General features: G+C 35.3%; 1 pseudogene; it reads left to right on the top strand.

Moving 5' to 3' along the window:
- Nucleotides 1–724: 724 nt before the first annotated feature.
- On the top strand, nucleotides 725–4,180 carry LOC119188435 (annotated as a pseudogene).
- Nucleotides 4,181–25,295: the final 21,115 nt, after the last annotated feature.

The raw sequence follows: 25,295 nt of genomic DNA on the forward strand, positions 1-25,295 counted from the left end.
GTTGGGTATGGAACGGTCTGTCGAGACGATTGTCCGCAGGTTCAAATCCCCAGGGCACACACCTCTAAATTTTGTAAAGTTATGTGTGTATTCTTTGTGAATTATCGCTTGGTTTAACGGTGAAGGAAAACATCGTGAGGAAACCTGCGTACCCGAGAAATTCTCTATAGGAATGGAAGGCATCACCTGTTGTAGACTAGAAGTCCTTAAAATATTTCAAGACACTTGAGGAATTAGTTGATACTAATTGAATTCGCTCCAATGCCATTGTGGATGTTCATGAGAGGCGCTGATCACGTACTAGCCAGTGGCGTACTTAGTCAGTCCCCTCTTCTATATAAAAATAAAATAAAATTAAACTATTTTACGGATTTTATCGCGGCTTTAATATTTTAATTTTTTCTCGACATTCCCTCCGTGACCATGAAGGCTGCAAAGTCTTCGAAACGTCGCGTCACGTCGGGAGAAAAGTAAAATATTAAAACCGCGATAAAATCCGTAAAATAGTTTAATTTAAATATCTAACACACGCGTCACACATAAGAAATCATTATAAAATAAAATTACAGATAAGTTTAGAGAGATGATTAGTTGAATCTGGATATTAAATTGCTGACCGATAATGCCAGCCATTTTTCTTCTTAACACACAATTATTTTATAAAAATAGCGATATTCAACATCTTGCTACTGCGTCATTTGTAATTTATATTTCATTATTTCCAGACCCTGATGATGAAACACTAAACATGGGGATATTCACCGTCGCCGCAACAGCCGCCAAGGCAGCGCTGACCATCGGCGGCCTCAGCAAACTCACCTTCATCCCCATCATGCTTGCTACCATGGCGTACTTCAACTACGAGCTCCTAGACCCTGAACAGAGGCCGTTCAACCAGAAATACCTTAGGGACACATACGATTTTATCATAGTTGGAGGTGGATCCGCGGGATCAGTGCTTGCTAATCGGCTTTCCGAAATCGAGGGCTGGAATGTGTTGCTGGAAGCAGGCGGTCACGAGACCGACATAAGCGATGTTCCGCTGCTCTCCTTGTACTTACATAAGAGCAAACTCGACTGGAAGTATCGGTAAGTGTATATGTATTGCTCTACTTTTACTAAAATAATTGGCAATGAGCGCCGAGCGACTTTACGACACATATTACGAGTACGTTGATGTCAAAGCAAATTATGTAATTAATGTAAAAATTCTTTAGATGTTTCATTATCTCCTACAAATTTGTATTTCGACTGAACAAGTCACAATAAATTCTGGAATAATAAACACAGCAGATATTTTAATCATAAATCTCGTCTTCTTAACACAATAATAAAAGGTATACAAAAAAAATATCTGAATCCTTCTCTAAATGAACTTTAATTGTGTCGAACCTCACGCTCCTCTATGCGCACAATGTACTTTAAATGTGGTACAACGTTTTCCTTTTACGTATTAATATATCATTGATTTACTTTTAAGACAATTATTCATAATTTAATGCATATTTCTACATGTTCCAGAACGGAACCTCAAGACACCGCTTGCCAGGCCATGATAGACAAGCGATGCAGCTGGACTAAGGGCAAAGTCCTGGGCGGGTCCTCAGTCCTCAACACCATGTTGTACATTAGAGGGAACAAACGCGATTTCGATCACTGGGAGTCTCTGGGGGAACCCTGGGTGGGGTTACGAGGACGTTCTCCCATACTTCAAAAAGTCCGAAGACCAACGGAACCCGTACTTAGCCAGAGATAAAAGACATCATAGTACAGGTGTGTACTACATATACGAGATACTCTGTAATGCGACATCGTTCTTGGTCTTTGAACCGATTTTGTTTGTCCCGGCTATAAAAAAATAATATTATTTTTCGAAGACCATCTCGGTGGCATAGTTGTATTGTATATACGGTACGACACCGTTCTGAGGTCGTGAGTTCAAATACCGGGTTAGGCAGTATGATATTGGGTTTTTCTTTACAGTATGAACCAGAAATTTGTAACTTTGCGTGATGTGCGTGTTTGAAGTTTTCGATTAGAAAAATATAATAATCCACTTGCCTGGGATTGGAATTAGTTTGTGATATATAAACTCTCTCCGTATCACACCACAAAACGGAATTTTGTGAGTGCACTAGCCTAGCCCTTCGGGCACAGCGACATAAATGACGTCACCTTATGACTAATAAGCTCTAACTCGCTACGATGATTAAGCAAGGTAACTGGTTTTCGTACTCCATTTTGCAACATACATGACGTGACCTGTCACTCTCAGACTTTCCCATTACGTGTATCGTTATTAAATCAAGAAACAAATCATACCTTTAACGGTGATAAATATTGTATTCCATTAAACATTCTAATAATAGGTAAAACTTATAATAACTGTCGTTTACTTTTACATTTCAGGCGGATACCTGACGGTACAAGACTCTCCATACAACACGCCAATCGGAGCTGCGTTTCTTCAAGCGGGTGAAGAAATGGGATACGACATCATCGACGTCAACGGGGCGCAGCAAACCGGCTATGCGTGGTACCAGTTCACCATCAGAAGAGGAACTAGATGCTCCACACCAAAGCCTTCTTGAGACCTGTCAGATTACGTCAAGAATTTACACGTCGCCCTCTTTTCGCACGTCACTAAAGTTTTAATAGATAAAGACGCGAAGAGAGCTTACGGAGTAGAATTTCTCAGAGACGGTGAAAAGCAAGTTGTTTATGCGAAACGAGAAGTTATCCTAGCGGCTGGGGCTATTGCTTCTCCGCAACTGTTGTTACTGTCTGGGGTCGGGCCGGCGGAACATCTGAAGGAAGTGGAAATCGATGTGATCCATGATTCTCCGGGCGTTGGGAGAAACCTACAAGATCACATTGCCGTGGGAGGCATTATATTCCAAATCGATTATCCAGTCAGTTTGGTAATGAACCGTTTGGTGAATATCAATTCGGCTTTACGTTACGCCATCACCGAAGACGGGCCGTTAACTTCAAGCATTGGCCTTGAAGTGGTTGCTTTTATTAACACAAAATACGCAAACGCATCTGATGATTGGCCCGACATGGAATTCATGATGACGTCAGCCTCAACACCTTCAGACGGCGGTACTCAAGTAAAGAAGGCGCACAGTCTCACTGACGAATTTTATGACGAAGTGTTTGGAGAGGTAAACAACAAGGATGTGTTTGGTATATTCCTATGATGTTACGACCTAAGAGCAGAGGTTTTATAAAGTTGCGAACGAAGAATCCTCTAGACTACCCTATTATGATTCACAATTATTTAACACATCCTGATGATGTAGGGTTCTTAGAGAAGGTGTCAAAGCCGCTATAGCTGTGGGAGAAACGACAGCCATGAAAAGATTCGGGGCGCGGTTCCACAGTAAGCCTGTGCCGAACTGCAAACACTTACCTCTCTACACAGACGAATACTGGGATTGTTACATCCGTCAATACACAATGACCATTTACCATCTTTCGTGTACAGCGAAAATGGGACCAGTTAAGACCCCATGGCTGTTGTAGATCCAAAATTAAGGGTATATGGTGTTGAAGGTCTTCGAGTGATTGACGCGAGCATTATGCCCACGATTACAAATGGAAACATAAATGCTCCTGTAATAATGATAGGGAGAAGGTGCAGACCTTATCAAGGAGTACTGGCTTTCAAAGCCCGGGAAGAAAAGAAGACGAAGGAACTCGAATTGCTCAAGATTACAACAAATAGGAGTCGAAAGTAATAAAACTAGATTATGTAGTAAGGGAAGTTGATAGTTAAAATTTTAGTAGATTCATAATTTTGTACATTAAATGGGAGATACCAAAAGTGTTCATTTGTCAATGTATTGTCAATATGGTGTGGATATATTGTGAAGTTACCTTTACCAATTCTAGTCTACAGGTGTAACCATAATAACAATACGTGTTTAATGTAAGAAAATGATAATTATGATTTATTAATAATACAAACTGCTCGGTGGCGTAGTGATATTACGGTACGACTGCAGTGGTAAGGTCTCGCGTTTGATTCCCGTGTCAGACGTAGTAATATTGGATTTTTCTACTTGGTATCAGCCTGGAATGTGGAATTTATGCGCGATGTGGCGATAGACTCGCCTATTATCACGTCATGGGACAGAACGAGCGCCGGAAAATGGGTGTACTAGTTGCGCATCTACCTTCCTTCGGGTATCAAAGCAGTCTGAGTGTGTCTGTGTGTACTGTGTGTGTACATATTTTAAGTTCAATTTTATAATGTATAATTTAAATGACAGATATTCATAGTTATGTACATTCTGTAAATAAATATTATTGTTTATACGTTCTTTATTTTGACACGTCCCCTTGAATTCCCGAAAATCATCGACATTATTCTTACAAAATGAAAAATATACGTCATCATCTAAACTTCATAATTTTAAAAATCTTTTAGGAACACGTTTATACTACGTTAATAAAATAAACACAAAAAAAAAATTGTAAGTAAAGTTTTAGGATTTTCGTCATACTCCGAGTAGTTCTTGTTTTCAAAAGCTACGTTTTGTATTCCTCAATACTTATTTACTATGAAAATGTACAAAAAACGATAACAAATTTAGAAACCTTTAAGATTATTATGAGTTGCCGTTATTTCAATAAGATTGTATAGAAATTTATTCGCACCAGTTTTAAAGAGCAATAGTTTCATTGGCATCCAAAATTAAACCTAGAGCACAGAAATTTAAGGAGTTTTAATTTAAATGAAACATCTTAAACATTCAGGAGATATAGAGAAAGATAAATAAAGGTATATCGATGGATAAAGGCATAATGTTTTTCGTCTTTATTTTAAATGTCATTTTAAACAACAGTTAATGGTATAAGTAACCCTTAGTTTTTTATAATATTATAGTAAATTATATATTACCGTTTAATTGCGTTTATTTCGTTTGTTTTTTGAACTTATGGAAAAAATATTTACAACTCCATCTATCGAGATAGTTACTGGATTAACTTGGAGCACAATGGAGCTATCAGCATAGGAAACGTGAACGAACTATAGGTGGCAGCACAAAACGGACATAAGAGCCGGCGTGGAAAAGACTTTCCCGACCTTTATTTTGTATATATTTAATATGATATAAATCATAAAATATAGGTTCCGGACGATTACTATTAAATAGATATTTTTTTTTTAGATGGGAGCCAGTAATTTGGATGTTATGTTCACTGAATTATATATTTGTCGGTACTGATTAACCACAAAACTTATTTACTTTTACAAATTACTTTATAAGACATTTTTAAATGCTTTTAGAACTCATAACTATATTATATTATGTTTTTATATAAGAAATTTTGTCGCTTTTCACATTTACCATGCAATGTAAGTAGATAATATTATGCGGAACAGTGGCGAAGGGTGAAATTTTTCAAAAGGTAACCCGGTGTAAAAAAAATTGGCGTCAGTTAAGATATCGGGGCAATTTATCGGCAAACAAAAACTAAGACAACGGATTAGTCTTGATTCGAAATCAACAAACGTTGACATACATACTAAATTACTTATTATGCGTAAATAATTGAAACATTCATAAAATCGAACAATAAACGAAGATAATTCTCGATCCATTAATCAAAATATAAGTACTTACCTATTAATTAGTTATAACAGCAACAAAAGTAAGTATTAAAATTATAACCACACTACATTAAAAGTATCTGTTTATTTTCAAAATAAAACTATAAATGTAATAGAAATAGGTATCATGATCGCCAAACAGACCAACAGTTTAAGTCTACCTACATGATAAACTTATATAAGTAATTATCAATTTAAATTATAATCAAGAAAGGTTATTCGTTAACTTTTGATTGTATCGTGGTGCTACTTTTAATTCAGTATAATATCATATTTATTTTCTTCTAACAAACATTTTGTGTCTAAAATCAAAAACTTTCAGATCTTCTTCAAATATTTTACCATCTAAATACTAATATGTGAAATCACCGACTTATAATATACTTACGTAAAGGTAGACATTAAACTGATCACAGGTAGTTATTTTCATTATAATACACTTTTATTTGTAGTTTCTAAATAAACAAAGCGCTGGTAACTAACTATCACATAACTATCAAAAAATAAAATGAATATGACAATTTACAAACACCGCAACTTGGTAGCATAATAAATTATGACGTTTGAAGGACGTAAAAAGCAATGACTAAATATAAAGAGGACAGGCCTCAAAAGTTAGCTATATGAATAAGTTATATTTATGTTAGGGAAATCGACGCAGAATTGTCAATATATATGTCTATCTCTTTTACTCAAAGCTTATTTGGAACGCAACAAAAAGACAAAAATAATTGCTTTCTTCGCATATGGCACTATTTCGTTTACTTCAACACACTGGGACCGCCTTGCGGCAGAAACGCCATTTTATGCTGGCCAGTCGGCAAGTACATGTAGTGTCAGACGATGTAAACAAATCTTCATAAATATTGAATTTAAAGTAATATAATCATATTCTCAATTGTTCAGTGTGTTTATTAGTGTATTTGTTAAGTTTCGAAAATGACTCAGTGTTGTGTGAAAGGATGCAAATCGAATTCACGCAAGAAAGACCCCGAAATATATTTTCATAGGTTAGTAACTGTTTTACCGAAAATTAGCAAATATCTTTGTATAATTACTTTTTGGATGTGTTTTTATCAATTAAAATGATATGTGGATCTGGTTTGTTAAGCTTTGGACCCTTTTAGGCGTGATTTATACACATTAAAATCATTATGTTTGTTTACACACGAGCTTAGGGATGGGTGGGTGGATTTGTTTAGAAATTATTGATATCGATATTTTAACAGACGCCCGTTTATCAGTTACGGTTTTGTCTTTGAAAGAATGTTAGAGTACACATCAATATTGTATTATTCAGAAGGACAAACTAAGTGAAATTAGAATATTTTTTAAGATAACCAAAAATTTAAAACCAAGGCAAAATGAATTGAGAATATTGAGCGACGTGATTGGAATCCTACACCAAATACATATTTCTTTACATTTTGAGAAGATATGCATAAACCACACGTTTAATTAACGCGAGTAAAGATAACTGTTTTCCAACAATATTCCCGATAAGTAAAATAGTAATGATTATTATACTTCACCTAATAGTAATATTACTTTAATATATTGCTATGAATAAAATTAGAATTGTTACATAAAAAGAATAGATAAACATAAAAGAAACAACATAAAGATGAAATGTAAGATATATTTTTACAATTGGCGGTCTTATGTTTCGAGCAACCTTTGCATGCACGGAAATAGATACATAATCATATTGTTGTTATTGCAAATAATTATTATAATTGATTATCTTAACCACCATTGTTACGGTCATTGATTTTAGTTTGCTGAACCATAGTTATGTTTCTCGATCAAAGAGCATAATAGTAAAATAAAATAAAACCAACCAAATAATTGCTGGCTACGCTATCTTATTCCATTTATCATGTATTAAATAAATATCTTAATCTGTAACTTAAATTTTTAGCAAGGAATAGTGCAACATACAAATATAGATCAAACACAACTGGATGTTTGTCACAACAGGTACTGCTTTGTTTAACAATTGTTACTTATAAATCAGTTTCAGTTTGTTTGTTTACATTATGATTTGTTATATTTATATTATGGTAGTTTCTAACCCCTTTCGTATTTGATCTTTTGGGGCTTGTTTGTCTCTCTTAATTCTTCGATGTCGATACAAAATTTTCGGTACTAGCATATCACTATTGTAAGGGGCGGAGTCGGCACCATTTTGTTCATGAAATGTGCCGCATGTCACGTGACCATATTACCCATCCTCTATACTTCTTTTATCATTGGTAAAAAGCGACAACTATACAAAGTCGGTTAACGTGAAGCCGAACTAGCTCGGGTTACCTTTGCCCATATCTTGCGCGCGATTTCGACAAACACTGGCATAGAAAGTCATAGAAAGTGCTGCCATCTATATTAAAAAACATACTACGACATTAAGCCGCTTGACAGCGGGTTACCTTTGCCTGTGGCGTCGCAATTTCACTTAGGTAACGGAATTTCTGGGGAACTAAATACAAGGTGCGCCATCTAAGTTCATTTAAAATAAGTAATTGATATCGATTAAATTAACAAACAACGGGCTAATCGCCGATAGATGTCATTATTAAGTTATCAATTATAATTAATAAGTTAAGGCGATACCTCAAGGTCCATTTTCATACATTTTGTTTCACCTTTAATCTGGGTAACTAAACAAGTATTGGCAAGTAAAGAATTTAAATTCACGTCTAGTTAGTGATTAGTTCTCGCAGTTGAAAGAAAAATTTCGGCCTTTAAAATTTAATATGACGAAATTTTAAAGGCCGAAATATCCATGATTATTAATTATTTTTACGTTTTTCTTTCAACTGCGAGAACTAACCACTAACTAGACGTGAATTTAAATTCTTTACTTGCCAATACTTGTTTAGTTACCCAGATTAAAGGTGAAACAAAATGTATGAAAATGGACCTTGAGGTATCGCCTTAAGCTATTATAATTATTGTCCATTGTCTGATATGTTGTAAATTTATATTTGCCTATTAAATATATTGTTTAGTATCACCGAAAACCTAAAAGGGAAGCCGGTGGGAATCGGCTTGTATGGACGCTTCGCCACTGATGCGGAACGTAATCATATTTTATACCATATAATTTGCTTATATTTATGTGTTGGAACGTCCATATATACAAACAATTATCAATGAATTAAATATCATTCTTCACTTGTTTTAATATGCACATTTTAGAAATATTCCAAGTATCGATAGGGTAAAAGATTCAAATTGCGCCACTAGATGGCATACCATTCGTCATGCACATTCCTATTACATTCACAATTTCAATACTCACAATATTTTCAGTTTTTAAAGAGTATAAAAACGCCATCTAATGTTCATATGTAGAAGGAAGTAAGCTCATATCAAGACATTACTTCACATACAACATAACACTTTTAAATAATTCATGATATTTATAACAGATGGCGCTGTTAGCCAATCCATTTTTTAAATATTAGAACCGTTACAGACAGTTTTATCTACATCATGAATGGTTGTACCAAAATTTTACATGTATATTCATGAAAATATGGTAAGTTTGTAAGAGGATCAATAAGGATCAAAGATCGATAACAAAATTATGATGAGTCCTCTGACGTTATGTGTGGTCAATATTCTTCAGTCGCAGGTAACAAGATGCTTTTCTACAATAGTTGACGCTAACAGAAAACAAAAAAAAAAACATGGAATGACATGTCGATAAGTCTACAGCTAGGATAACTCATTCGCATACATTTTTTTGTCCTTAATTAGCGGCAAGTATGTATTGTACATCTTGTCTAATGCCTCAGATTATTTTTGCATTTCTAAAAAAAGATTGTGGCGGTACAATTATTCCTGCCTGATTAGAAATCTTCCCTTCCATAAAGGAACGCAACCATCTGTTTCTCTACAGCGGAGTCAACCTATCCGCCGCTAAAAAGACAATTTATAAATATTTCACTTGAGTTTGAACGTGTTTACAAGTTACGGCAAAATTCTCATTTCTACTTTTATAACTGAATCAGCTTAGCATCTATCTATTGACTTATGAATCATAAATATTACACACATAAAAATAATAAAATCAACTCCAGACATGAGACTACGTTAGTATGACGTAATATCACTAAGCTGCTATGAGCCTTGATATATAATGGCGAAAAGCCTTGACTTATCGTCTCGTCGGTTGTTGCCACGGGTCGTTATTGATGACTTTTAAATCATTTCACAATATAGACAGGCTTAAATTAAATGTGAATTAATGTATTGAGGTGATAAAATAAATATGCGAAAATTAAATAATAATTAAGTAGTGGTAGGTCCCTCATATGTGAGAGTCCGACTGGGTAGGTATCACACTGTATAATCACTGTTGTGTTCCGGTTTGAATAACATTGTAGCCAGTGTAACTACTGGATATAATACGTCTTAACATCTCATGTCTCAGGATGGCGAGCGCATTGGAATACCAAACAATACTTTGTTATTCAAGCTATTGGATGGTGTGTCTACTGTTTATGGGCGGTCGTATCGCTTGCTATCAGGCGAACGGCAACTTTATATCATTCAAGCAGTAAAAAAATCAAATAAAATGAATATGCAAAAATATGCATCATATTTTTTGACCATGTTGACTTACAAATTTGATTTATTCACAGTCGAAAGGGACAGTATTCTGTAGTATTTGATATAAATTTCAACTTGATACTTGATGGTAATGAAACGCAGTACCAACTATTTAATTCTATAGTAATGACTACGGCATTTAATGATTATTCCCGAATATTTGATATAAATTCCAACGTGATACCTCTGGTTGGTAATGAAACGCAGTACCAACTATTTAGTTCTATAGTAATGACTACGGCATTTAATGATTTCCTGTCAATATGACTCAGCATCAACGCATGACTATTAAATAATTCCCTGGCAATTTACAGTTATAAAAAACCCATTAGGAAGTTTATTTAATCGGTTAAGCATTTTATCGCGAGGAAGTTCAGATATTAATAAGTTGCTATAAACGTTCATGTAATCAGTAAAGAGAAAATCATTGCACGTTATGGAATATCACACATAAGGTAGTTTATAACGTCCACACGTACACCGTGAAGGTGCACAAAACAAACAATTCCTAGTATAGAAGTTTACATGTGGCAACCATATACCAAGTGATTCATTCGATAATCCATTTTTTTTTAATATAATCATTTGCTAACAATATACAGGTAACTTAGAAAAGAAAAATAGTCGGCCTTGGGTTTTGAACTAAACTGGATTACATTAAATTTGTTTTTTTCTTTTTATTGCTTTAAATGACGAAACGAGCTTGCCGTTCGCCTGATGGTAAGCGATACGACCGCCCATTAACAGCAGAAACACCATCCAACACCTTGAATTAAAAAGTATTGTTTTGTATTACATTGCGCTCGCTATCCTGAGACATGAGATTTAAGTCAGAAAAGAAAAAGAAACACAACAATGACTACACACTGCTACTTGGCCGCAGAAATAGAGATTGTGGTGGTACCTACCCGGGCTGACTCTCGTATATAAGAGACCTACCACCAGTAAACGGTGCTTCATAATAAAACCTTATTTACCTAATAATAAAACCTTTTTTGAATTAAATCATGCTATTTTCAAACGCCTTAAATCCAGGCCAAGTCGCACTGCCCAACACAAAAGCTACAATAAGTTACCTAACAGCTCGGACAATACATACATCTCGGAACAATAAAGGTATTATATTCCGCACAATCATTGCGTTATCAAGACGTGACTTGTATTACGAGGTCGGTTTATGCAATAATCATATTCGTACAAGCATTAATACCACGCGTGCTGCGGTGTGACTACTTATTGTATGAATACGAACAAGTTTTATACGCTGGACCGGTTTAAACTCCAGCCTACATAGGCTATGGACCGGGAGGTATTGGGCTCGATTTCCAGGGTGGGATTGGATCTCCAGTTATGCGCGGTATGTCCACTGCTGTGAAGTTCTGAGTTCGAATCGCGTGTTAGGGTATTTTTCGTCTCATAATATGATACTTAATGGGCGTGCCTATCATCATAATAAGAACAAATTCCAGACTTCAGGTTGGTACTGAGTAGAAAAACCCAACGTCACTTTGCCCAAACCGGGGATCGAACCCGAGCACTGCAGTCGTTCCGTAATACACTACACCTAGGCATTCTAGAGAATTTTATAAAAAATCTGACATTTGATACACATATATTCGAAAAAACTGATTTGATGGCAAAACCAGATTTGCAACTAACACGTGCATCAGGTTTTATATGACACAACTCCGTTTAACAAAGGTCATTGAATAATAATGAGATGAATGTCTCGTACAATGACGCTAACAATGAGCATAAGTTGCAAAATTAAAATCCGTCACCAATCCATTCAGTAGCTAATTACTAAAATCCAATTTATGTTACCAGAGATTACAAACAGATCTGATGATTTCTTATATTTACGCGAATGTTAGACATTACAATGTTACAACAAAACTATTTATGGACTCCGTCCGCCCCGTGACCATGAAGGCTGCAAAGTCTTCGAAACGTCGGGATAAAATAATAATAAACAAAACTGCGATAAACCTGTAAATTGCTTTACCTCAATAACAGTACAGATAGATAAAACAATACAGATCCGAGACGTGGCATCCTACATTGCGTCCATTTATAGGCTGGCTGAGGAGACTCAGTCGCTAAACGAGCTAATATGAGGGCTACAGTCGGTTCTCTATGCGAACAATTCTGAAATGAGGAGACCCGTAAAAGATCTATACTCGTCGTCATAGCCCAGCTGATGAGCAAGCTAAAGTGACAGTGGGCAGGGCACATAGACCGTAGAACTGACAACAGATAGGGTAGAAAAGTTCTCGAGACTACCAGCAGCATTGAGCGTCCACTTACAAGGTTCAGACGACCTGGTAACGGTTGCAGGAACTTGCTGGATACAGGCCGCTCCTAAAAAGTCTGGAAATTTTTAGGGCTATGTTCAATGGATATCTAATGAAGGAAGAAAAAAATTCCTTACTCACTCGGTGACGTAAATTAATTTTGTTACGATTTCAGCGGTGAGGTCTTGGGTTCGATCCCCGAGTCGAGTAAACTTATATTGAGTTTTTCTGATCAGCATCCGCCTGGAGTTTAGAATTTGTGCCAGAAATGGCGAAAGCCTCGCCCTCCATCACACCATGGGACGCAATACGCACGGCGGTAATTTGATGCACCGGTTGCGCCTCAGCCTACCCATTCGGGTATAAAAAGCATGACAATGGCAAGACATACATGTGAATGTATGTCTGTTTAAAATAGAACACAACATAAATGAGACATAACTTGCCCAAGTCACTAGCAACAGTGTGCAAAATTAGCAAGCCCGAACGGAAGTAATCTTCGCACAACTCGACTGTCATTCAGTATCTATTGTGTGGGCACAACTCGACCTAATAGCTCGCGTTGGGAAAGTTACGAACTTTGTAAACACGGTATTATATAGTATTTGTGAAGGAAATTATAAAGTTATTATCCAGGAAGATAGTTAACTTATTGTGTACTGCTTTTAATATTTCAAAGATTTCACAATATATTCAAGATTTTTTGCATTTACTACCTAAGTAAATATATCTATGAACTATGAACTGTCAGCTATAAAAGTAGATAATCAATCAGAAAACTTTGAAGCGCTTCGACATAACTAACTGCTGAAAATGATTTTTTTCTTCAACCAAATAAAGTAAACCGTTTGAAGTTTATTTCAGTTAAGAACAAAATATTTTTGATTCGGACACAAAAGCTTACTACGTTTCTGTTTAATCAATTTAACATCAATTATTAAATAAAAAATCCAACAAACTAACAGGAATTCCTTCATAATACCATGATATCTGAAATCGAGCACTTAGTACAAAGTCGACTCAACCATTTTTCTTGTCGCCTAGTAACCAAACTAGCAAGTCTGGTTAATAGTGATTATCATCCACCGCCCAACGATTTAAGCAATGCCAGGTACCCCCAAACCGTAGCCTATACGTCTCAACAAAATGATACCCTACAAACAACTTACACCCATCTTCACTATCAATTATTAAACATCTTACAAGCGTAACGTTCACGTAATACTTCGTCAAGAACTGCGAGTTAATCGTTAAAAAAGCGGCAATGCGTTACATTTAACGCTATAACTAGATGTAGATTACATACACGTTATATAAATGCGTGTAATTCTAATTCCAAGCGGCGATAGTCTAGTTGGGAGTGGAAAGCTTCCTTCTTATTCTTCCCTGCCAGCCCGAGCTGGCTTCTTTGTTTACTAAGTATATTTTTCATTAATTTTATTTTCAATATAAATTGTCTATGTTTATATAAGCTAATTTAATTAAGTAATAATTAAATATTCTCATGTACCTTGACTTATCATAAGTGCAACTATGTTCGCCTACGTGATGAATAAAGCATTTTATTTTTATTTTTTTAAAAAAAAGGACCGATTAGACGAAGATCACTAAGTTCAAAACCCAAGAGCGCGCACCTCTGACTTTTCAAAAGTTTTGTGTCATTGTGGACTATCTCTTGCTTTAAGGGTGACGGAAAACACGTGAGAAACTGACATTTCAAAAGTGATGTGTGTTTATTTTGAACTATCGCTTGCTTTAACGGCGAAGGAAAACATCGAGAGGAAATCTGCATACCTGAGTTCTCCGAAAGAATTTCAAAGATGTGCAATCTGCCACACCGCATTAGGCCAGCGTGATGGACTAAGGCTTAGAACTCTCTCAGTAAAGACGGCCAAGCACAGAAGTAAGACAGTATATAATACACACTGATATTATTGTATATAATTCTAACTAGGTGGTTTTTGAGCGGTCTCATTAGAGCAGAAAGCGATTAAGCGATTTGCTCAATCGGTGGCAAATTTATTGATCAAGTTATCATGAATATACTGGTACAATTATCAGGAAGTAACAAATACCTACTTATTTGTAAAGAAATATCTGGTCACATCTAATTTTCCCTATTATATGATCAGAAAAAATTACATATATTTAAATAAAATATTTATTTGAGTAATAAGAAGACATTCTTCGCACCCTTAATTTGCTTCACAATGTACATAGAATCGCGAAATTTAAAAAAAAATCATGAGTCTGGTAACGTAATTAATAAAACAAAACAAGGGCAAAGTTTACGTTTACTTTCTATACGATAGCATTAACAGTCCAATCGAACAAGACTTATCGTTCTAATCAAGGAACTAAGTTATTATGAAGGCAGTTACGAATCCCATCTGTTGGCTTCAAAAGTAAATACCCACTAGACATCTCATTTAGTTCGTCTCTATTTCGCCAATAACCACTGTTTCACATAGAGCAATAAGTCTCAGTAACAGCTCTCAGTAATAGAGAATTTGTAAAGCTTTTATGGAATACAATGCAATTAAAATGAAAATGTGGTGGCTTAGAACAAAAATAAATGAACATCAACTGATAAAGAAATATATGTGTACATGTTCATAGCAATAAAATTATTCGGTTCGTAGTTGCTAAGATAAGCGTTCCAACAAACAAATTCTTCAATTTATATATTAGTATAGATAACTCAGACTGATTCTGGTATATCAGATCAAAGTTCTTCAAAACTCGTCAATGATTTCGTATTTAAACAAACACATCAGCCATTTATCCTCTCGAAGAGGTATGCAGAGGCGCAACCAAGGCATCCACTTTACGCCGTGTGTGCCTTCCCATAATGTGCTAGGAGGCGAAAGCCTATCGCCACATGGGGCACAAATTCCAGACTCTAAGCTGATACTGCATGAAAAATTAATTAAATATAACGTTTGCACGACCCGGGATTCGAGCCAAGGGCATCAGAACGCTGCCGTACTGCGCATGCAAGACAACTACGCCACCAAGGCAGTCACACATATCTATCATTTAGCCCCACATATCCAAATAGAAAGCTAAAGCTGCCTTACGTTATAAGGAAATGCTTGTAACAGGAACAATTGCCGAGTAGCATGTATTGCCCGCTTCTCTAAGTGCAGCATCCGACAGCAATCTATGTCCTATGTGAATTATTTGCCTCGATAATTGCTGACCCGACTTTCATTTACTCACGGTTAGATATACTCATATATCTCAGAACAATAGTACCAACTCTGTATTAAATATTACCCACAGCTGAACACGGGCTTTCTCTATTACTGAGAGGGATTACACCTTAGTCCACCGTGATTATATAGTGGGGTTTGGCATACTTCACATAACATCGAAATTCTTTATGGAAATTTATCGTAATTCACTTTTGATATTTTATTACACAAATTAAATTTAAGATGGAATCCAATCTAGTACAAGGTTATCAGAAAGACAGCGCGTTGTCAAAACTAAACCAAATTCGTTTAGTAACATGCGTTAAAAATGTGATACGTCGATACACGCATCTATATACGTCTTTGGGGTTATGATGACTATGATAATGGTGATGATAATGATAATTTTGATGGTGATGATTGTGATAATGATCAATGATTAGAAGTTACATGCAGTGTTATTCATAATTTTGATCTTATAAACGATATTACGGGCTAGGACGCTGTCACTGACTTCGTTGCCTTACAAACTAAAACTGACCTTTTCAGTGATGAATAAAGTACGTATGCGTTACATGAAAAATAAAAAAAAAAATTATAATATGTTTATAATATGAATTATCAAAAAATGGGAAGGGGTTTACGTAATAAATAATCAAACAGGATATAATATAATAGTAAATATTCTGCATCCATGTATGCTGTAATAAAAAAGTCTTTGTCATTAATTCTCAAAATAACGTGGGATATCCGGTGACCAAATATATACGATATAATACGATTATTTACTTATTACATAAAACATCTACTATAGAGAGGCATAATGAATACTATCGAAGCTCTATAAATTCGGAAAAAATATGATGTATCCAAGTTTTGAAGAGTACCTTTAACAGTGTTTTCGACCACTTTTCTCAAGATCCAAGGCGATATAGAGCTATAATCGTTTTAATAAAATATGCGCCTTTCATTAATTTTGTTTCTTTGTTGCCTTCAGGTTTGTGCGAAGCCATTTTTACACTGTCTATTGCAAAAGGCATTAGATAACTTGGAATCATTTCCATTCTATTCTCTATCTATAGATATTTTCATTATGTATTCCTTTGTTTTGGCAATGTGATTTATCGCTAGGCTATGTCAATCCCATACATTTTTTTTGTTTTATAATTAGCGTTAACGATTGTAGAAATGCTTTCATCTAAACTCCTACCCCATGATATATAATGACCCTATATGATATATAATGTCTATGGACATATCTAAGCTCTATCTTTGCTGTGATAACAAGTATTTTTCTCAGTGCTGACGGCATGGCAGCCTTCGCAGTACGTAGACATAGAGCCGTTGTGATTGGCTAATATGGAGATACAACTTGAATCTAGTCGGCTGTCAGATAAACAAAGCTGAACAAATAGCAAGCTGTCAGATAAACAAAGCTGAGAAACAGACTTGTTATCACAATAATGCTCCGTACTTAGTTAAATAACGTCTATGAATAATGGGTTGGTCTTTCGACAGATCCTTCTACTCACTTTCCGGAACCACAAACCAACAAACCATTACCCGAACCATTACCAATAGCCTCACAAAATCTCATACAACATTTAACGTAATCCGGATTCAAATAAACGAGGACACAACTACTTATGATAATCCACTCAAACGTTCATGTAATACGTGCATATTTAACTCAAATGAGAATTTATCTTCAGATCAATGCCAAGTCATCATTACAATTATATAATAATTTGTTGAACGTATTAAAATTGTACAAAGAATCAAAATGTACGCTCGCTGGAACCGACATTAATCTCAATTAAATAATGATTTAATATATTTCTTTGTTTAAACAACGTTATGTCATTCAGTAATAAAAAGTTTTTAAATATGTTACGCTGCGTGCATACCTCGTAACATCGCGCCGAACGCTAGCCCGAGCATGAGCAGCAACGCCTACGTGCCCGGTATTTAATTGTGGTGTTGTGTTACGTGCACTATTCTTGGCGTAATTGTCAAAATATTTACGCTTTTAGGGCAAAGCAATATCGAATTTATGTTCTTTATGTAAAAAAAATATATATTGGATTGGTCAAATACCGCAAATACTGGCTCAAATACGCCAAGTTTGGTGCCACCGTTACTCTAGATTCTAGAAGAAACAGCGAGTCATTGCAAATTCAATTTCATTTAGTTTTAACGAGTGTCTGCCTGTCCGATAACAATCCCCTAGGAAATCCAGAACCTAGTAATTCGAGTTAGATAAAATACATACACTGAGCAGACAAGATTTTACAATCTAATAAATTCTAATAAACTATATAATAGCTATATAAAATAGCTAAACAATACACATAACAAATACACGTGCAAGCGCCGGATGATTACATAAATGTTGGACAATATTATGAATATTTTAAGACTAGACTAGACTAGACTCTTTTTTGAAATGCCGCATTAATGATTGGAGATTTATACTCCTTGCAATTAATTATATAAAGCACACTAGATCTATAAAATAAAACGCTTGGCTACAATTTTTATACATATAACAATAATATCAGCCCTGTATTATATACTGTCCACTGTTGGGCACGGGCCTCCTCTATTACTGAGTCGTCTAGTACAGATTGATAGACTTCACACACCCTCAAAATTCCTATAGTTTCGCAGGTATGTAGGTTTCCTGGCGATGTTTTCTTTCCGTTAAAGCGAACAATAATTCACAAAAAATACACACATATAATTTTAGAAAAGTCAGAGATGTGTGATCTTGGTTTTTGAACGTACGGACGGAACATTCGTCTCGGCAGTCCGTTCCACACCCAACTAGGCTATCGCCGCTTAAACATTTTTATATTTCACATGAATAAATCTATGTGCATGTTATTAAGGTTCAAAATTATTGACACTCATTACCTATTTATATATAAACGATGCATCGCAATAAATTAAAAGATTTAACATTGCGTAAGATTACGCATCATCGGATTCGCGAATGACCTAACCGCACGTATTACCTTTGCAATAAAGGGTAATGATTTATCAGTTTTGCACGCTGCCGGTTCCGATGTCAGCCATCAATATCATTTTAAAGCTAAATTTACACTAGCGAGTTTTTACAGCAATATATTGCGCAAGAACTTCAAGTTGCAATACCTAGGAGCAATATTTCAATTATTCTATACACATGCGACTTCCTGCGAGTACTGCAAGTTTCTTAATTGCAAAGGTCAGCTTGTACGATTGCTTATACGGTAAAATCGCTTGCGGAAGTCAACTGCTGCAAGTTTTTTTACTAATCTAAACCTTAAACTTTTAATTATTAACTACAGGTTGCTCAGTGCTTAGTCCGGGTCGAAGACTTTTCTTGGATTAAAAGTGTGCATTGTCCATACCCAATATTAAGGTATTCGCTCGAGCTAACGCACTTGAACATTTCCCTATATTTACGGCGCAAAAGTATCTGCATAATTATGTCGACTGCCGGGTGTTAATCATCTCTCGTCAGTCGACATTCTATTGGACACCATTCCACTTACCATCAGGTTGCTGTGGGTTAATTTTACCGTGCCCTAATATACATTTTCAAATGTGATTAAAAAAATATAATTAACCTGCCTGTATGTAGCTGCGGTATACAATATCAAATAAATCTTGCAAGGATCACAAATCACATAAGCTAGAAATTCAAATATAATAACAAGCTAGTGCGAAACGCATAAACAAGGATAGCTCATTAAACATTAACAATTTATAGTGTTGTCTCTCATCAAAACATAAAATTAATGATGTACTTACAACTCCAGATAAACACGCAACAAAAGAAAGAACCAGCGCACGATGACCTCTGAATTTCTTTCACGGTTTTCAGAGAAAGTTACGACATCAAGGTCTAAGTCAAATGGATGACTACATATTGCATTTTGCATCTTGTAATCTAATTTCAATTCAAAAGTAATCTCTATATTTATAACAATAGAGACTGTGGGATTGTATAATGTTACTTGAAAATAAAAAGAAAAAAAATAGTTTTGTACAAATCATTGACATACTTTGAACTTCAATTTAACAGGCATAAAGTATAATATAGTCTGTCAACGTTTCAAAGTTTCAATTTACAATTAATTTTACACAGCATGAAGATATAGACGAATTCTCACGCAATACTATTAGGGTTGTCACTAACACATTTATTTGGTTTCTGAATTATTCTTGTTTCGAAAAAAATCTTAGAAAATATTTACTAAATTCCAACCACGATAATAGTCCATTAAAAGTATATTATATACGGATTTGATCAATCTCATATTTCGCTAACACTACTCATTTCTATAATATAACTTGAAATGCATTTAAAATACAAAATCAAACCTCACAACCCTATGCAACACTAAGATTCAAATCTATCTTTATGTACGCACTTGATCAAATCACTTCCAAGCAAATTATTTCGCTTTCTCTTCGATTCCCTGTTTGCACGGATACACGTCACCTAGGAAACGATACAAACTTCAAACATGCCGATTGTAAAACAGATACTACAAGACAGAGGGGAGAAACTTTGCTAAGGGCTAGGGCTAAGGGTTAACTATCGACTCCCACGCAGAGTGATAATGTCTTTTATATATTACTAGCGATCCGCCCCGGCTACGCACGGATGCAATGCTGATACTAAATACACTACAGAAAAACTGTGAACGTTGTATATAAAAACATAGTGGCCCGCTCTGGCTTCGCACGGGTATAACATGACAAAATAACAGTATTTCTCCACTATTTAATGGATGTTATTATACATATAAACCTTCCTCTTGAATCACTCTATCTATTAAAAAGAACCGCATCGAAATCCGTTGCGTAGTTTTAAAGATTTAAGCATACAAATAGACATAGGGACAGAGAAAGCGACTTTGTTTTATACGATGTAGTGATAGTGATACATACAATAATGATTTCTTACGTTTACACGAATGTTAGACATTAAAATTAAACTATTTCACGGATTTTGAACCGAGATAAAATTCGAAAAATAGTTTAAATTTAATATTATACATACCGGTAAAAGAGGAAGTGATGCAAATTGAGAAATATCGGGAAATTTGTACATTTGGAGAGATGTAAAAAAATCAAACTTGTAGCCAACGTGTCCAAAAGATATATGTACCGTTTACGCCAATTATTTTGCAATTTCACAAAATAATCAAAACCTATAGGACACATTCTGTCAACGTAGAATCATACAATTTGGCAAGTAGCAACGACTCACAGCAAATGTAAAAGAAAAAAACTTAGAACCATAAATATGTATCTATATATTTTATGTACAAGTACGTACGGAACCCTCGGAGCGCGAGTCCAAATCGCACTTGTCCGATTTCGTATTTTATTACTAAGCAATCACTTCCATAGGAAGGAAACGAGCAACATAAACAAACAAATCATAACTCTATCTTGTAAGATTATTATTCCTTGACACTACACAACACTTGCACTTTCCATTGAACCTACTAAGTATGAAAACTAGGAAACATAGTTGACAAACTAGATAGATTATCTATTCGGATATTCTAGACAGCGTTGCGATGGATTAAAACAGTAGATTGTCGTTATATAATATGCTGAGTTATTCCAGGAGTAAATAAAACAAATACATTACGCCTTTATCCCGGAAGGGGTAGGCAGAGATGCAACTAGAACTACGACTTCGCCATGTGTATCTATCGCATGATTGATAGGGGGCGCACCTCTCGTATATTGCCTATATCGGACACAAATGTCAGACTCCGGAGTGGTGCTCAACAGAAAAACCTAATATCACTCTGCCCGAACCGGGATTCTACCATCGTACCACAGACGCAATACAACTTGGCTATAGAGGGAGTCATAAGGACGAGGAATAGTTTGGGAAGTCATTTTATTCCCAATACGGAGTATATGTGGTAAAAATGTTTGTTTGTTTGACCGCTCTAATCTAAGAAACTACTACACCGATATTGTTTTTTTTTTTTACACATAAGAAGCTATATTACTCCCGAGTGCTATAAACTATGTTTATTTCGAGAACTAATCAATACCGAAAATATATAATCCCTGTGTTATTTACTGTCCCACTGCTGATATTGTGCTCCATGTCCATATTTTTTTTCCTTTAGATGTGCTGTAAGACATTGCTTGGGGCCAAATATCATGATGTGATGGTAAAAATAATACAAATATATATGCTGTATATATTATGACGTCAAGAAATAACTTTACACCCTTTTTTAAACAGTTTGCGCGCACAGAGTATGATAATTGGTAAGATATAAGTTCATATAGAGAAGTTGTACAAAAAATATTTCCACGAGTGGGCGACCATTACTATAAATAAATATCTAGCACTGAATACAATATCGTGAAATTCTAGAAGTATTTCATCTTAAACGTAACTGAGAGATCGTATTTTATTATCATTACTGAGACACGACTAATAAAAAAAATAAACTATACACAACAAATATGTACACTTTTTTTACTTTTTGTCTAACAATCTTGTTGGTTCCAAGTTAGATTGTATTTATGTGGATGCGGTTTTTTTCTCTTGTGGTTAAAAATCCACGATATACTAACTCTTTTTCTTTAGTACGACTGGTCAGAAACAATAAAAAAAAATGGTTCCATTTTGACGGCTGGTGTTACGAAATTTCTTACACTGGTTAACGTGATCTTAATCAAGACTACAGCTAACGAATATTCCAATTAACTTCGAGAAATCTTTATAATTTGTTTTAATCATTGTTGTAATTACATTTTTAAAACAAACAAAACATGTGTACGTACACATGTAATACACATTGTTACACAATTTTCACATACTTTTTTGTACTTTTTCTGCAAAATGACCCCCACTGCACCCGATGGTAAGTAGAGTGGGGTCCAATTAAATGTCGACTGACAAGAGATAATAATTACAGTCGACACAACTATGCCGCCCTGTTGGAACCGAATATACACAGCGACACACTTACCTGAGCCACTATGGCGGGTTTTAAGACCTTGTGTACGGTGGTCGCTATCCGGGCGGATATAATAGCTAAACTCATAGAACTTTTGTAATAGTGAGCTAGCTATATGCATATGTAACAACAAATGCAGATTGCTAGGTCTAACCCTGAAAAGTAAAAAAGAGTGATGCTATATACTATGTATGTGTCGAAACATATTCAACCAGAATAAACTACGGTCTTAACGTATAAAAAATCATCATCATCACCATCTCAGCCACAGGTGGTCCACTGCTGAACAAAGGCCTCCCCCAAGGATCTCCACGTCGACCTGTTGGAAGCGGCCTGCATCCAGCGACTTCCTGCGACCTTAACCAGGTCGTCCGTCCACCTTGTAGGCGGGCGTCCGACATTTCTCTTGCCCGTACGTGGCCTCCACTCTAGAACAGTAGAGTATTGGCAAATACCCCCCAAAGATGGCGTATAAAAACAATAAACAAATTACTCACACGTATACGAACATTTCTCAACATTTCTACCATTATGCTATTGTCGAAATGATTGATAAAGTATCCGACGATCAGTTAACACGCCACCGTAAAGCTTGTATCAGACAATAAAAATGTTCCTGCTACCGACTACATGATACTTTAAATATAACTGAGTAAGAAGATGTTTTATCGCATTAAATTATATAGGTTGATAAAATCAATCTGTCTCGATGCCGTAGTTGCGTTGTGTGCGTAGGTCGGACAAATTGACATTGTAGTTTACTGCTCAGTCTCAGCGGTAGTCTGGAATTTGTGCCCGATATGGCGATAGGCTCGCTCCCTATCACATCATGGGACGGAATACAGGCGAAAAGTGGGTGCATTTGTGCCGCGATCTGCCTATTCTTACGGGGATAGTGTTAGTGAAAATCAGTCTACATTAAAAAGGATTAAAAAGAAAAAAACGCCATAATTTTATATTTTAAATACAAACTGTTCTCACCACTAAACAACTTATAACTTGGAATGACCCAAAGACCACGAGGTCTTTGGATTGTTAATTAATACAGTGCTTTTGTGAATGCTCAATTTTATATTAATTACTTTTACTAGCTTAAAACAGCAGTGTACACGCGCGAGCGTATTTTAACGCATTCTAATATCTCCTACAAAATATATTGTAATCAGTATTTTTGTCCTTTCTTTTAACACACATGTACACTTACATAAATATCTAGTAATCTCTGTAATCATGCTATCTACAATTTTGGATATTATGCGAAGACTAGAAATACAATTATTTATAACACGGTGAAAACATTTTTTCACATTTTAATGCACCAATGCCATATATATTAACAGTTTTAATTTATTCCATTTTGATTTCATGCAAATGACGGTATTAATTAAAGGATATTTGACCATTTCTAGATTTTTTTATGTAAGCGGAAATTGTATACTATTAACACAGGAAACCGAAAATAACTAGTATTATGATACATACATGAATGTTGACACTTTTAGTTCCTATCAATTACGTCCCTACTCTAGGTAAATAAACTTAAAGAATAACATCACTTCACAAGCAACATACTACTTGCAAGCAATAATACTTTATAATACTTATATTTGTAAAACGATGGTTCCCAACATGTATAATTCAGAGTATTTAAAAGAGTGTCCACAGATATTAACGACTGGGTTTTGACCGCAACATCGACTGGCCAAGACTGGCCCACAACGATCAAGAATAAAAGCTTCTTAATGGTCGAAAATCTCTTTTCAGATTCGGTGCAGCAGTTCAAAACAAATAAGTGTCTAACAACTTTATATAATAGTGTGTTTTTCTCACATTCGCTTGGTCAACATACTCTTGCACACTGATCTATTGACAATTTCCAAAATTATATTTATGACTTCCGAAAACTGCATATTAAATTTTATTTTATACTAATTGTTGCTCGCGCCTCCGTGTGTGAATAACCTTTCTAAAAACTATCCCATGTGTCAATCCAGGACATGACCTGTCTGTTTGCAAAATCTTATCCAAATAGGTCCAGGAGGTTATTCGTTGACTTCTAACAAACATCCTGATATCTGCACTTCGGTGTTTTCAATATTAACAGGTTTAATAAGAGCAAAATTTAAGAGTAATTGGTGACTTCTACCGTCAACCTGGCGTCAATTTAACTCGTCATCCTGATGATCTATGTCACTTTAATCATGGATTGCTGGTGTGATACATATCATAAATTTTTAAGTAAAATCTAAGGTCAAGAATACATCTCATGCCAAATTGAACATCTAATGGTGCTCGACAATTTAGTTAACGTTCTTCTATATTAAATTTGGAACTTTACGAACTTATTACAAATCACAAATCATACCTTGTCATACAAGATGCATTCCCATATTTTGAAAGTCAAAGTGATTCGATCAGTCAAAACCATCTAGCAAAATCAGCAAAAAAAAATTACAGTAAAGCTAAAAAAATGCGTAATTTTCACCACCCATATTTAACCGTTTCTTAATCCAGATCTCACTCGTTCATGATCAACTAATCATAAGGTGACCCAAATACCTCTATA

Source organism: Manduca sexta, unplaced genomic scaffold (genome assembly GCF_014839805.1).
Source record: "Manduca sexta isolate Smith_Timp_Sample1 unplaced genomic scaffold, JHU_Msex_v1.0 HiC_scaffold_2286, whole genome shotgun sequence".
Taxonomy (NCBI): domain Eukaryota; kingdom Metazoa; phylum Arthropoda; class Insecta; order Lepidoptera; family Sphingidae; genus Manduca; species Manduca sexta.